Genomic DNA, 13,693 nt, shown 5'->3' with positions numbered 1-13,693 from the left:
GGACTGGTTATAGCTGACATCACGTGAGTGATAAGAGGTTACGCAGATGTTTCATAAAAAGAGCGCAACACAAAACGCTTATCAGCCATATCATTAAAAACCAATTTCCTAATACTGTGTAGGTCCGTCTTGTGCTGCCACAACAGCTCGGACCCATCGAGGCACGGGTGTGTTGTGGTTCCCATAGTGCATCCTGGTGCCATCTCTTCCCCAGGTAAGTGACGCACACACACACGGTTCTCCACATGATGTAAAAGAAAACATGAAACATCAGACCCAGCCACCTTCTTCCATTGCTCCATGGTTCAGTTCCGATGCTCACGTGCCCATTGTAGGTGTTATCAGCGATGGACAGGGGTCAGAATGGGCACTCTCACTTTTTCAGCAATTTAGACTACAGTAGCTCTTCTGTGGGATCGGACCAGATGTTCTAGCCTTCTCTCCTCACACTCATCAATGAGCCTTGAGCACCCATGACCCTCTCGCTGTTTCACCGGTTGTCCTTCACTGGACCACTTTTGGTAGGTACAACCCACTGCATACCAGGAACACCCCATAAGACCTGCTGTTTTGGAGATGCTTTGACCCAGCCGTCTAGCCATCTCAATTTGAACCTTGTCGAAGTCGCTCAGATCCTTACACTTGCCCATTTTTCCTGCGTCCAACGCCTCAACTTTGAGAACTGACTGCTCACTTGCTGCACTCTCGACAGGTGCCATTGTACCGAGATAATTAATGTCATTCACGTCACCTGTCACTAGTTTTAATGTTATGGCTGATCGGTGTATGAAGTCCATTAATAAATTAAAAATTGTTGGAAAATCCCTGCAGTGTAAGAGGACATGCTGTTATTTGAAAATAACGAGCTTCTAGGTGGTAACAGTGACTCTGCTCCATCACAGCACAACAGCGTTGAATATTTCCCTATAACAGCACATCATGAATTCTTTTATTCCTTACTTACACACTGATCAAAGCAGCAAAACTTCCACCAACAGCACTGACTCTCATGCGCTCCCGTGTCAGTCTGTCAAACGACCTTCTCATCCCTAATGGACTTCTATATTATCTGACGGATCATAACACTCAGAACGACATGATAAAAAGTGAACGTACTGAGCGTGTCGCTCTCGTGGCCTCGTGATAGAATAAGGCTGCCTCTTTGAAGAATAAAATCTGGGCACAAGGAGGCTATGTTAACAGTGACCTGTAAATATTTTGGGAACCTTGATAGCCGGTTAATGGTGGAGATAAAAATGTGTGCCCTTGGTTTATTATGTAGTTCTGTTCCCAAACGGCTAATAAGCCTCTTTAGTCACTATGTAAGATTCCCACAATGTCCAGGGATACACAGGAAGTTTATATACGTGAATGGCAATGAGCACAGTTCTCATTCTTGTGGGAAATGTCACAGTTGTCTAGAGTAAGACATTTTTAGCTCCAATTGTTCTGGGAAGGGGGAATGTTCCTGAAGTTATAATGCACTTGGGATGAAATAAAACTTTATTAGTATCTGTGTACGTATTCGGGTAGTGACATCAGGCCAAATAGCTTCTTTTTTTTTTTTTAAATACGCTCAGATCGTACCGGATATGTAAGGGATAATCCACAGCTAGGTGTGCATTACACGATATTAATGCATAACATGGAGGGAAAGAGAAAGAGAGAGAGAGAGAGAGAGAGAGAGAGAGAGCTACCTGCGTCTGTGCCACGTCTCTAGTAACAATGAAGTCGCTGTATGCAACTAAAACTGTATGTTACTATGGTTACAAGTGTTTATAGGCAGCGCATTCATTAAACTGACTGGAAATACCTGTGCATTATACTGTTTGAACGTACACCTTCCAGCCAATCAGAATCGAGTATTCAGGCAGACCCTGGTATAAAAAAAAAAAACCCTACATATCTCTCAGAAATTCTTTCTTTTATTTCTATTCACGTAGAAAATAATCTAAAATCTAGTTTGGACACTTATACCAGACTGGTGAGTTCTCCATTTTGATTGGTCAGAAGGTGTTTCTGTAACCGCACATCTTGAGATGTTTTTGTTTTTTTTCGGCATTTTTGGAAGGAACTTTCCATCACAGGTAGATTTTCAGGAAGGGGGAGTTCCGAGGATGCTTTCTGATTCTTCACTAACATGACAAGCAGGTTTTTGTTGTTGTTGTTGTTGTTGTTGTTTGCTTGTTTGTTTGTTTTATCATTTAACGTCTTGAAAGAGACAAAAGTGAGACTGGTGCGGAAATGACTTGTTATATCTACTACAAAATCAGTAATGACAGCAATGAACTTGTTTCGCTGATATTCGACGACATTGAATGTAAGTTTGAATGTAATTTTTAAAAAGTAACTGATCCTTAATTAATGATAAACTTGCAATCATCGGCAAATAGAATAAAACACATCATACCGTGCTGTTACTGGAAAACAATCAGCTCCGTTTTGCCTAGGGGCTGCTTTACATCCCCCCGTCTTTGTGCTTTATTCCTTAATTATTGAAGTATATACTCACCAGGTGCAGACTCACCTCATTAAACGCACTGCTGCATTTTGACCTGATAGTGAAGTGACGTAGCGATGATCAGCAGTGTGATGAAAACATATTCCATAATCCGACACCATGAGAGTCGGCTTTACTGTAAGCGATGAGCCTGTGCACTTTAATAACACGACCGGCATTAATAATTCAGTTTTGTGTTTCTCAGTTATGGGCTAAAAACGGATCAATCGCACTAATATTCAAGCGGAGTCTTACATCACAAATATTTAATTCAAATCGAATGAAGACAATTACTTCCTCGACAACTGTATAACTGTCGTTCTTCCTATTAAAACTGTAATTCTATCCGTATTTGAGATTTACGGAAGTAATATCTGGATTTCTTCGTGTCGAAATAACACGAGGCAAAACACTTTTATTGTTAATGCGCAATGCTCAGTCGATTAGTGGATTAGGTTCAACCTTTCGGAAATGAGAAACAACCCCTAGAGTAAGAGCTGCGGAAAGTCGATTTCGTTCCTCAGCACTGTCTCAGCAGACTTGTACGGTGTCACCGACTTTAAATTCACCAGATGTGTCTGTCTCTCGAATGCCTCTAATGCCTCCAATGCCTCTAATGGCTAATAACCTCTAATGCCTGGCTTAAAAACTCTGTATTATGTTAACGCAGGTGTCAGGTGTTATTTGTGAGTGTGTGCGGGTGTGTGTTTCCTGTTTCTCATATGCCTTGGCAGGTTTGAGCTCAAGTTAGTCTTTGTGTAGAGCTTCTGTGCATGTTTTCCTTGTGTCATGGGTTTTCTCGGGGTCCTATGGTTTCCTCCCAGCTCACTATAACATGAATGTAAATGATCCCTAAGTGTGAATGAGTGTGTATATGTGTGTGTGTGTGTGTGGGTGGGTGGGTGTGTCTGCCTGGTAGTGTTAATTTAGTCAGCTATTTTTTTTAATTTAGTCTTAGTCCTAGTCCTGTGTCAAATGTGTCCAATCAAAAGACAGAGCGAAATGAAAATAAACAGGCTTGGGTCAGGTAACGAACAATCAGACTTTCAAAGACAAAACCGAAAAGAAATCAAACAGAACGATTAAACGCAGAGCAAGACTTCGCGTCGTGCATGAACATGATGGCGGCTGATGTGGCTGACGAGAAATGGAGTCCGGATGGATCGGCCTTGCTGTGATGCTGTGGTAGGTTCTGGGAATCAGGGTCCATGGCCGAATCCGGCGCCGACGTGACAATGTGGTTGTGCTTGATATCTTTCCTGAGGACTTTGGAATGTGCTATCTAAACTCTAAAATAAACATCGTGTAATTATGCTTGACAGTAAAGCTAATTAAACCTCTGGTTGAAGCTGGTGGAGTGTTGTACTGGAATAGGATATCAAATGCTTACTTTTGTACTAATAGTGTGTGTGTGTGTGTGTGTGTGTGTGTGTGTGTGTGTGTGTGTTTCCCATCTACGGATTTGAAAGAGGAAATGCCAGTAAACATCATATCATCTTGTTGTACACTCTGCAGAACTAGACATCGTAGCGCTCAGGTTTGGTCACATGACTGACAGCAACAACACGAGGAATTAGCATCAATTAGTCTGAATGTTGTGTGTGTGAGAGCGCTCCATTGACACATATTTATTTGTAACTCTATTTTATAAATATTATTTGTCATTATTTTTTTTTAATAAATTGCTTAATTTCTTGTCGTATAGGAAATGCAGTATATAAAACTGATACGGTAAAGTCTGTTCTTCCATTTTATTTAGGACCTGGCTCATACTGCGCTACAAACCTAGCACCACTTGAACCCGGGTTCGTTATTTACCATTGCTCGTTTTAACATTTCTCTCAGGAAGGCAGCAGAGACGGATGCGAGTACAGGCGAACTTTATTTTATAACAGGCAGGGAGATCCAAGTTGCAAAACAAAGATGCAGCCAAAACAGGCGTGGGTCAGGCGCTCTACAAACAACATGAACGAAGAAAAAAAACAGAAATGGCAAACGTCAGAACCATAACTCAACCCCTGGAGTAAACAAAGCCTGTCTCAAGAATGTTCTCAGAGAGAGTCTTCGCAAAGACTTCAAGAAATTTCCAGGTTATTTATGCTGTAAGAGTTGATTGGGTTCAGGTTTGTGCATTTAGAAGTTCGGTGACCTTGAACGTGGTAATGAGTGTGGCTACGGGAAAATGGAGTCCGGTGGTGTGTGCTATTAGAAGTTCCGGTGACCATGAACGTGGCCATGACTGATGGGATAGGGTTCTATGGTCAGATGAAACCAAAATAGAGCTTTTTGGTAATAAACACCAGCGGTGGTTTTGGTGTACACAGAGAGGTAGCCATATGGAAAAGTACCTCATGTCCACGGTTAAATATGGAGGAGGATCTTTAATGTTATGGGACTGTTTTTCTGCCAGAGGACCTGGGCATTTTGTTAGGATACATGGTGTCATGGACTCTATCAAATATCAACAGATATTGAATGAAACCTGACTGCCTCTGCCAGAAAGCTTCAAATGGGTCGTGGTTGGATCTTCCAGCAGGACAGTGATCCAAAACATACATCAAAATCAACACAGACATTATTTACTGACCACAAAATCAAGGTCCTGCCCTGGACATCCCCGTCCCCTGACCTGAACCCCATAGCACAAAGTATTGACTAAAAGGGTGCCAATAAATGTTGCACACCTATATTTAACAATTTTTTTTTTTTTTTGATAAACCTGTGTCGTGTTTGCAATTGTTTGATATCCATGAGAGCAGAGTATTTTTGTGGGGGGTTTTTTGTTTGTTTGTTTGTTTAAAAAAGATCAAGAGGTTAAACAATAAAGACAATTTTTCACAGCCTTCTCTGCTCATATTTACCAAGCGTGCCAATATTAGTGGAGGGCACTGTATCTATTTAGCAGTGTTTGCATAGTGATTTCAAGAAAACAAAATGAGATGAATTTTAGGAGGTTAGGAGGAACAATATTTATTTATAATTCGATTCATTTTCCATCCGTGGAGTAACGGATTTATTGCTGTGTATTTAAGCATTTCTCTCTCGAACCACAACCACTTGACTGAATTTCTTATTATGAGCTCCACCTCAGTCTCTGATCTTGACAATGATGAATTCACTAATAAGACTTGTGAGAAAAGCCAGCTCCTTTAGAAATGCAGTGGTGTGGAGAGAGGACAGGAAACAAGTGACCAGAGATGACCAGAGAGAGAGAGAGAGAGAGAGAGAGAGAGAGAGAGAGAGAGAGAGAGAGAGAGAGAGTTGCGAGGGTGGTGGTGGTGGTGTGGTTTAGAATCTGATGCCTCGGGGGAACAGATTGAAGCGTGTTGTTTGGGGTGGATTAAGTTCAGTGTGTGTGTGTGTGTGTGTGTGTGTACAGGTGGTTTTGTTGCTCATCTGGACTTCGTGTTCCAGTGTAGGTTAAGGACCCTTATTTATCTGAAGCTCCTCGAACTCCAGCTCCTGGTCTCATCAGGTATGAGCTTTTCATCTTTTCGGCTCTTACGCTCTGTACATTTCAGCATGATTTTCTGTAAATAGCTTTATATTATATGCACTAAATATGGTTCTAGTTTATTGTTGCCATTGATGGTGTGTAGTGTGGAACTTCTTTATATGATGCTTCTTTTTTTCGCTATACAGCAAAAGCAGAGAATGTAGGTACAGGTACAGGAAAAGATGCAGAAGAGGATGTACTGTATATAAATTTTCTTATGGTTTTTAATATGTGGAGGGTTTAATCTTTTATATTGATATAATGTGTTTAGGGTTAAAGTTCTATTTTAAATGCAAGATGCAGCTTTCAACTTTGTATAATTCTTAAAGTGTGTGTGTGTGTGTGTGTGTGTGTGTGTGTGTGTGTGTGTGTGTGTGTGTGTGTGTGTGTGTGTGCGTGTCTTTCAGGCGCACAATGAAGTGTGCGACCATGTACAAAAATGCATTATAGTTTACTGTGTTTTTAGCACCACGCACCATAACTATTGGCACCCTCCATGCATTGAGCCTTAAACCTATGGCAACACTATATTATATTATTATTACAACATATTTACATAATAGGATGTTCTCGAGTTTCTGAAGTGCATCTTCTCCCTGTGTGTGTGTGTGTGTGTGTGTGTGTGTGTGTGTGTGTGTGTGTGTGTTTCCTCCTGGTTCCTCCCAGTTTCTTCCCATGTCGCATAAACATGCTCTGCCCATTCTCCCATAGGATTGGCTACACTAAACTGCCCGTAGACTAAACAGCCTGTGTGTGTGTGTGTGTGTGTGTGTGTGTGTGTGTGTGTGTGTGTGTGTGTGTGTGTGTGTGGGTGTGTGTGTGCATGGTATCCTGTGATGAGAATTCAAGATGTATGACTCCAGAACCATCACAGCCCTGATCAGGGTAAAGCACGTACTGAAAATAAATGCGTGAATAAGTTGTTCTCTGAAGGAGGGAAATTGTTTTACGAGCACTGAGTCACTTCCTCTAATGACCAACGAGGACAACATTCACATCTGGCCTTTTCACGTGTCTCAAACGTGTTCACCAGTTCATTGGTCACATTTCATGACTGTGTGTTGGCAAATGTTGCCAAATTTACTAAAAGCAACATGAGGTCACTTCAAAAACAGTCCCAACTCTACAAGCCTAATATCACACCGTAAATACGTCCGTGTATATATTTACCTTCCTGATGAAGGCACTCAGAGAGGTGGAGTAAACTGGCGTATCAATGACAGACTATATGGCATTCAGTGGAGCTTTTTTTTTTTTTGTCCTGATTATCACTGCAGTTCCAGTGATGCTGGTTGAAGTTTTTGTAGGTTGCCCTCAGGCAGGGGTGTGAGCTGGACTGTCAATAAAAAATCTGAAAATTGGACAAAAAGTCGGATTTACCATTAAACTCACCTCTGTGTTATCACTGTACCTCACTGCAGGATGACCAGAACGATAAAATGTCAAACTTTTTGGCGATCTAACTCGAGGCTAAGCTAATTTGATGTCGCTAGCCAAGTGGAGGCACAACTAAGCTATCACTGTATGGGTTTAGCTGCTTCAGTGCCATGCAAAATACGTTCGCTGACCTTATATCATGTTCACACAGACGTGCACACGCCTTGTTTTCCTGCTCAGCATCAGATGATGTCACTGTTTCAGTTTCAACCGCTTTACTGGTCGATCCATCTATCTTCTATACCGCTTATCCTACAGGGTCGCGAGGAACCTGGAGCCTATCCGAGGGAGCATGGGGCACAAGGTGGGGTACACCCTGGATGGGGTGCAAATCAATCACAGGGCACACTCACATACACACTCACACACCCATTCATACACTACGGACACTTTGGACATGCCAATCAGCCTACCACGCATGTCTTTGGACTGAGGCGAAAGTGCTAATCACGTACATAGTAGCCACCATGTGTCCATCCTTTCCTGGCTTAAAAAAAATCGCTGTATATCCATTTTCCCCTCAAACTCACTGACTCTGTGAGCTAGAGTATGGAGGAATTGAGAGCCAATAAGACACGGGTATTTCCACGTATTTTCCTGTAAACACTGTCTGATCGGTCTCGCCTCCGTTCACTGAAGATAAAACGACAACATCGCCGTCTTCTTTAGCCAACGTTCAGTTACGTAGCGACAACCCGCCCCAAGTGGAGAATTATTCAGGGCTAAAGGAAAAAATACTCCAAGTGTACAGCCCCCAATGCCCAGGCCAGGCTACCCCCTGCCCTCAGGAAGGACTCTTCTCTTCCAATCAGCTTGTTCTTATGGATGTAGCATCTATTCATTCATTTAATCCACTGCACTGTGGGAAGGAAAAACCACAATATACTATGTTTCTCAAGTTTTAAGGAAAACTGTATGCACATGGGAATAATTCCTGGCCAATTTCCGTCTGTTCCAGACTTTTTGTTATGACATGTTTATTGTGGCCTTGATCAAGTTTAATAGTATTTTAGCTGCATGTGTTTTTATATCCATTCCCTGACCCGGGCTATCTGTCTGGTTTGTCTGTCTTCCTCATCACGATGGTGACTGTGTGGTAAGCTTTTGCTGACTTCGTGTGCTTTATTCATCAATCACACGAACACGAAAAGGAGCTCGCGACTAAAAAATAAAATTCAAAATAAAAGTCAAACATGATTTGCAGAACCAATTTTAGTTTTAGCTGGGATTGATGTCCATTTTTGAACATTTCTCTCTCCTTTTCTCTCTCTCTCTCTCTCTCTCTCTCACACACACACACACAGCTCTAATGAACTTGACGACAGTACATGAGGCTTCTAATGTTACTTTTCAAGAGTGTTTAATTTTCTTGAATTTGAATTGGATCTCCTTTGATTTGCAGTGTTTGAATCCCATTAATGTGAGTCTCATTCAGCTGTAATGAAGATCCCACATGTCATATAGTCTGGAACTAGAGCTAGTCCAAACATAGCGATAGCAGTGTCCCTGTATTGCGGCTTACCTTTATACTGTTCGAAAAACATCGGTTCTCCGAGCGATCATTGGCTAGTTAAGCGTTCGTATCGTCTGATAATCTTCCAGAGTTTTCTTCAATTTCAAGTTCAGGTAGCGGCCTGGTGATTTGTTCTGTAGCGTGCTTTTCTTTTCTTTTTGTGCAACGTAGTTCCCTTTTGCATTATATAATGCGTATAATAATAATAACGAGTCTTTATCAACCACGTATACATTACAGCGCGATTCTTTTCTTCGCATAGCCCAGCATATCAGGAGGTTGGGGTCAGAGCGCAGGGTCAGCCATGATACAGCGCCCCCTGGAGCAGAGAGGATTAAGGGCCTTGCTCAGGGGCCCAACAGTGGCAGCTTGCCGGCGCCAGGGCTTGAACCCCCGACCTTCCGATCAGTAACCCAGAGCCTTAACCACCAAGCCCCCACTGCCCACTAATAACTTCACCTTTATACTAAAGTCTGATATAAAGGCCATTTTTGCACGTAAGGTCATGGAGGATTTCTTAACCACACATCATTCCTTAAATAATTTCATCTTGTTGCTAAAATTCTATTCTATTAACCTCCAAACAGAATATTGCTACAAATAAGAACGCATAAACAGTTTTACTGACACAAATACGTTCTTAACACGGAGCTTTTATATGAGAGAAGACAGGTAGAGCATGTTTTAATGGCCTGTAGTGATCTAAATAATATCATATTTACAAAGCGGTTAATGCGTTGACAGAGAGACACAAACCGTTGAGTGGATCAGACACAGACGAGTAGATACGCTTTGTAAAAGCCGCTCGAAGATGTCTGAAACATAGCACGAATATAGTTTAACCATATGCCACTGTGCTCAGATATTAATGTGGTTGGGTTGAACAGGTCACACTGGATTTCCAAGACACATACGATCACTTGTATTAAGTGCTGGAGATGCGTAGAGCCTGTATCGTGTAGACATTTGTGTGTTCAGATGCCTTATTCAGTTCAGAGCGCAGCTTTTTAACAGGGCTTAAAATGAAACCTGTTGAATGATAAACCTACAGAGTAAGGTTTGGAGCTGTGATATCCTGATACACTATATAGTCAAAAGCAAAGTAAACACCTGTTTTTTGTAAACACCTGATTGTTTTGATAATAACAACCTCCAGTAAATGTGTGTAGTGGTGTGTGTGTGGTCCTTATCAATAGAAACGGAGTTGCAGCGTCTAGAACTTTCCACTCTTACTCTGTAAGGAATGACACACAACAGACCGTGCAGGTAGAGTATCTGAATATGATGCAGACTGGAGGGGTGTGACGCGACACGACGCCCCAGCCGAGTGCCGCTACCTCACCGAGGTGCATTATCCTCGTTAACTGAGCATTCCACTTACACCACAGTATGACCGATGACTATGCATCATGCATTATGTTGTGGAACGTCTGAACCCTGACACTTTTCTCTCTCTCTATCTCTCTCTCTGTGTCTCTCCCTCTGTCTCTCTCTCTGTGTCTCTCTCTCTACTCTTTCTCTCTCTCCTCTGTCTCTCTGTCTCTCTATCTCTCTGTCTCTGTCTTTCCTCTCTCTTTCTCTCCTCTCTCTCTCTTTCCTCTCTCTCTCTCTGTCTCTCTCTTTCCTCTCTCTCTCTGTCTCTCTCTCTTCTCTCTCTCACTTTCTGTCTCACGCTATCTTCTCTTTCTGTCTCTCTCTCGCTCTTTCTGTCACTCGCTCTCTTCTCTTTCTGTCTCTCTTTCTCTTCTTTCTCTCTCTCTTCTCTCTCTTTCTCTTCTCTCTATCTCTCTCTCCTCTCTCTCTGTCTCTCTCTCTTTCCTCTCTCTCGCTCTGTCTCTATCCTCTCTCTCTGTGTGTGTCTCTCTCTTTCCTCTGTCTCTGTCTCTTTCTCTCTCTTTCTGTCTCTCGCTCTCTTCTCCTTCTGTCTCTCTGTCTTTCTTTCTCTTTCTCACTCTCTCTCTGTCTCGCCCTCTCTCTCTCTCTCACTCTCTCTCTGTCTTTCATTCTCTTCTCTCTCTCTTTCTCACTCTCTCTCTCTGTCTCTCTCTTTATCTCTCTGTCTGCTCTTTCTCTTCTCTCTCTCTCTCGCTCTCTCTCTCTCTTTCCTCTCTCTCCTCTCTCTCTTTCCTCTCTTTCGCGCTCTCTCTCTCTCTCTCTCTCTCTCTCTCTCTCTCTCTCTGTCTCTCTCTCTTTCCTCTCTCTCGCTCTGTCTCTCTCTATCCTCTCTCTGTCTCTCTCTATCCTCTCTGTCACTCTCTTTCTCTCTCTCTCTCTCTCTCTCTCCTGCTCTCTCTCTCGCACACACTCACACGCGCACTAAAAACACTCAGTCACTCACTGTACTGAGAAAACAGTAACTAAAAAGTCTCAGTAAAAGAAATATATCACCACAGCAGTGTTTACTGTATTTGAATGATTTAGTCATTTGTTTCTGTTATTTATTTATTTTTAAACCTATTTCTAAATAGGTCACCCCCCACCCCCCACCCCAACTTTGTGCCTCCCAATATTAACCTTTAAATGAGTCAAATGTGTCCGGAACAGGCTGAATAATCCTAGATCCTGATGTTTAATGATCTCATAATTAGAAATATCAGATACATTTGCCCATATTCAAGATATTTGCACTTTCGAAGATATCATCTCTTCCAGTGGATAATAATGGATAATAAAAATACCGCAATAAAGCCTTTTCTTTCTATTAGAGAAAAGAATCAAGATTCAAGAAAGAAAAAGTGAATTATTGTGTAATTTTTATACGGGTATTTTAGCCCGTTTTATTAAACAATGCCAATAATTATGAATCCCACTGTACTATGTTTAACAGACTATGAAACATAATATTACCATAATTTTACAGGATGCTTTATTATTTATTCCTGTTTTAGCTTTACTATGGTGCTTTGAGGGAATTATTTCATGTAAGCCATGACACTACCGTGATCTTATCTGTTTTTTTTAATACTCCTACAGTACGTACACTGTTCCTCACGGTTTTACTATTTAATATTCCTAATTTAAATTCTCAGCAAAACCCTAGTATCTATGGTAGAACCCTGATTTGTAAGACTGGGGTTTTCTCTTGCTCTGTGGTTAAGTTTCGTAAGCGTCGCCTTTCTGAACAGATGACAGTGTGTCTGTGGAGTGTTTTGTAGCTCAAACTGCTCTGTTGTTAGACCTTTTGTTCAGGGCACTGTTTCATTTTTGGCTCTTCAAGAGGGAGTGAGTAAGTGGGGGAGTGATAGAGCACAGAGCCTGCTAACAGAGAGCGTGGCTTGTTTGTTACTACATCGAGAGGAGTCATGTTTCTGCATCTCACAAGCTGCTTTGGGGACACGTTTGACGGACAGATGAGACCGTAAGTAAGATTCAGTGTGCGTGTGAAATTTGTTAAAATCTGAAGAAGAAAAAACTTGCCTATTAATATTTATGATTGGAATACTTTATAATGGGTTTATTTTGAAATTAAGTACATTTCCGAGTTTACTTTTAACTGTCGGTAACAGTTTCCTTCGTTACCCACAATGCCGTTAGACTACCTTGTGACAGTGGTGCAGTGGGATCTCTGTGTGAAGAGAGTGATGCAGCAGAGCTTTACTCCTTTAGTTAGTCCAGCTCAAATAGATCAGCTTCCAAAGCTTCAACTTTCATGCTAATTCCGCCGTCACGCTGTAGATCGTCTAACTAGCCGAGCCGAGTCTGCGCCATAACTCGGCGCAGCTGCTTCGTATAGCTGGGACTTGAAGTCCAACGTCTGCGTTAACGTCTCCACTACTTCTGCTTGGTGTTGAAGATGGTGAGTGAGAGAAGAACCTCTTGCTCTTTTTTTTTTTCCGGCGCTAACCGAAAGACCTGAGTGTTATCCCTTATGTTTGAGATTGTTGTTGCTAGTGAAAAAGTGTCTCAATAACAACGTCTCCTTGTGATGTCAGCGTGACACACAACCGTACACAACCGAGAACAGTACAAGTAGTGCTACTATACAAGATTTATAATTGAGTTCTAGAGAAGCAAAGTGCGCAGAGTCGAGGCGTAAGAGCCAGAGTAGCTTTATTGTTTGTTTGTTTGTTTGTTTTACATAATGTGGGGGTTGGCATGATAGGGGTTAGTTACGTGCTCACGGATGAGGTGGGTCTTTAGCTGTTTTTTGAAGATGGTGAGAGATTCTGCGGTGTGGATTGAGGTTGGAAGTTCGTTCCACCACTGAGGGACGGTCAGTGTGAAGGTTCTGGAAAGGGATCTTGAGCCACGCTGAGTAGGAACTACTAAACATTGGTCGTTAACCGATCGCAGATTGCGTGAGGGAACGTAAGCCTTCAGGAGAGAGTTGAGGTAGGAGGGTGCTGTTCCAGACAAGGTCTTGTACGTGAGCATCAAGGCCTTGAATTTGATGCGGGAGGCTACAGGAAGCCAGTGGAGGGAGATGAAGAGGGGTGTGACATGGGGTCTTTTGGGCTGGTTGAAGACGAGGCGTGCTGCTGCATTCTGAACCATCTGAAGGGGTTTGATGGAGCTGGCTGGGAGGCCCGAGAGTAGTGCGTTGTAGTAGTCCAGTTTTGAGATGACAGGAGCCTGGACTAGTATCTGTGTAGTCTGTTCGGTGAGGTAGGGTCTGATTTTCTTGGTGTTGTACAGAATGATGCTACAGGACCGTGCAGTTGTTGAAACGTGGTCTGTAAAGTCAGATATTTTAATAAACATATATTGAGCGTGTTCCAGAGTGGAGTTTTGCTTTAAGATGTAGCGT

The 13,693-nt window shown here is 42.2% G+C and overlaps 1 protein-coding gene across 1 annotated transcript in view; it reads left to right on the top strand.

The window, feature by feature from the left end:
• The first annotated feature begins 5,709 nt into the window (after positions 1-5,709).
• agtr1b (angiotensin II receptor, type 1b) overlaps positions 5,710-13,693 on the top strand; it is a 19,113-nt gene continuing 11,129 nt past the window's right edge. The window contains exon 1 of the mRNA XM_017483497.3: positions 5,710-5,975. The gene's annotated coding sequence lies outside the window, so the exon portion shown is untranslated. The remainder of the gene's footprint in view (positions 5,976-13,693) is intronic.

This window comes from Ictalurus punctatus, chromosome 1, assembly GCF_001660625.3.
Source record: "Ictalurus punctatus breed USDA103 chromosome 1, Coco_2.0, whole genome shotgun sequence".
NCBI lineage: Eukaryota > Metazoa > Chordata > Actinopteri > Siluriformes > Ictaluridae > Ictalurus > Ictalurus punctatus.
This window is presented reverse-complemented; position numbering and strand designations above follow the sequence as displayed.